Genomic DNA, 2794 nt, shown 5'->3' on the forward strand with positions numbered 1-2794 from the left:
GAGACATCCTGACTATCTTTACTCCAGTTGTCATGGATACAGTCACAAACGTGCCAAGGCGATGTAAACAGCCAAAGCTGGGGAGTGTGTTTTTTTTTTTTTTTTTGAGACTCCCCTTCACTTCTCTTGACCTTCCATTCTAACTCTGCCTGGAAACAGACGGGGAGGCGGGATTTGCCAGCTGCTGAAAATCCAAACTACCAAATTTGTGACATGAATATTGCATTAGAGTTCAAAAGCCGAGGCAAATTTATCTCAACCAGGACTGGTAATTAAATGTAGGATAAGGTGTCTCTAAATATGTTATGAAATATGTGAGGGTATTATTATTATTATTATTATTATTATTATTATTTTTACATTAAAATGTATTTTGTCAAGTGGACTTTAGAACAAGTTTAAAGTGGCAGCAGCTCAGGATTCCAATTTTTGGGGCGCCCCAAAGATTTTTTTTCTTTTTCTTTTCTTTTTTAAATGGTGTTTTGCAAATAACTTACAGATCCAAATCATATGAGTTGTTATAATCTACAATGTGTCAGTTTATACTTGCTGATGTATAAGACCTATACTGCCTTAGTAAAATAATTTTTTCCTTGGTGAATAATAGTCATGTATGCCTTTACTACTCGCATATATGGTGACAGATTGATTTTTCTTTAAAAAGATGACGCATTAAAGTCTTTGCAGGCTAATATGCTAACGTTAGCATGGGCTCATGGGTCCAACATTAGCTCAAACTGCCACGCCTTTTACTTGAGAGCCTTTAATGTTTTGTCCATTGTTGTGGAAAAAAAAACTATTACCAAGCACTGTTCAGGTAAAATCACTCAATCAGGTTTATTTATGAATTGTGCACAACTCAGAGAGCTCATAGGACAATCAATCATGAAGCAATTCTGGATGGAAAGCTCTGCCAGGCAGAGACAACACATGAGTCTTATATAAAAGGACATTTCTACAATTTTTATGGTGAGAAGTGAAAAATCATCCCATACATTGTAAGACATTACATATTCATTCAGTCATTGAAACATTATTCTGTATGATGAAACAAAAACATATACGCAGGATACAAAAAACCTACTGGCATTCATCCATTCATCCCTTTATTGTTTCACTTCTGTTAGGTAGGAAAAGTTACCCTGTAACCTCTCCTTGCCAGGGAGACGGTCCTCTGTATGTTTTGTCCTCTATATGTTTTGTCATCTTTTACAAAACTTTGAAAGGAGGAATTTGAAATGGTGTATTTGGAAGCAAAGTACCAGCGGAATACCAAACCATTTTCTAAGTAATATTTCCAATTGCTTAAATAAGTAATTATTTTTAATCCCAAATTCTTCCCTGCAAAATAAGTGCATGCATTTCAATCCTTAGACCTCCCTAACACGATAATTATGAATAATTTCATTTTACGTTGCTTATGTTAATGAAAATGTAGGTTTTACACTCATTTTAAATCCTAAATTTAAATGTAAAGTTTAGTTGATATTAAGTCATCCTCTTATGAAAATCTAATTAAAATTTAATATAATCTCATCCTCTTTGATTTTAATATAACCCACAGTATATTATAATCAACAAGTAAAATTTTAATGTTGCCCCATCTGATTCTAATGCACCCACTTCAAAATAAAACAAAACAATTTCAAAGTGATTTTCATCCTCTTTGATTCTAAATAAATCCAAGTTACAAACAACCAGGCAACATCTGATTTCATCCTCTTTGGTCAAAATTAAACATATGAAAAACCAAGTAATTTCTGAAGTTGATTTTCTCTTTTAAATGCATATTTAAGGATAACAGGACGGTGTAAATCTTCACTCTGCGCTTCGGTCACTCGCCAGTGACTCGCAATAGTTCTTTGAGTGGAGAGCGTTCCAGAAACATCTAAACTCGCTGTTGCTCTGGACGTTGTCCTCTTTGGTCTCAAAAGTTGAAGTACTTGATACTTGGTAGAGTGAAGTTTTGCTGCTCACTCTGTTGCTGTGTCTGATTTAAAGTCACGACTTTAAATCTGACACAGCAACAGAAGCAAATCTGAAGTTTACTTTGTGTAACGTCCATCTAGATGGACGTTACAGACAGGTCATCCTTCACAGTGGTTGATGTGGATTCAGGTTGTTCCTTCCTTTTCATTGCTGCAGCGAAATCCTCCCCCGTCTCTCTCCTCCGACTTCCTGTCAGTCCAACTGGTTCTGGCGTTGGATCTTTGGGTTGTCCAGGTCGTCCCTCAGGAAATGTCCATGTTGTCCACAGATGAAACAAGCATCAACATTTCAGAGTCTTCTTCTCTCACAACTCCGCAGCATGTTTAGTTTTTCTTCCTCTACACTGATATTGGATAGCATCATACCAGGGGCAGTTGTTAAAGCTCAGTGTCACACAGTTTTCAGTCCAAATGCCCAACAGGAGACTGACAGTTGTCCCCTGGAGGTGATGGAGATCTTTTTTGTCTTCTTGATCCTCCAGATCTTCTCGATCATTTTCATCGACTGGTTTTGTAGGAGGGACATCATCTGGTCCATGGGAGGACAGATGGGAGGAGTTGAGGTCAGAGGTCAAATGCACCGCATGAGGCTCAGACAGAGGGAAAGAGAAAAAGCAAATAGAAGTCAATTAGGGCTTGTTTTGACATTTTCCTTGTTGTTTTCTATACATATACATTTATGAATCTTATTTGAACCTTTTACATGATCATATAGTTTTAGTCATTTATTATCCATCCAGTATGGCTCCTGTTTGTGGAACAGTTTGTCAGAGAAACCTGAGGGCTAATTGTTGGTACAACTCTTA

Source organism: Poecilia latipinna, unplaced genomic scaffold (genome assembly GCF_001443285.1).
Source record: "Poecilia latipinna isolate Pla-1442-1.1 unplaced genomic scaffold, P_latipinna-1.0 Scaffold2270, whole genome shotgun sequence".
Lineage (NCBI taxonomy): Eukaryota > Metazoa > Chordata > Actinopteri > Cyprinodontiformes > Poeciliidae > Poecilia > Poecilia latipinna.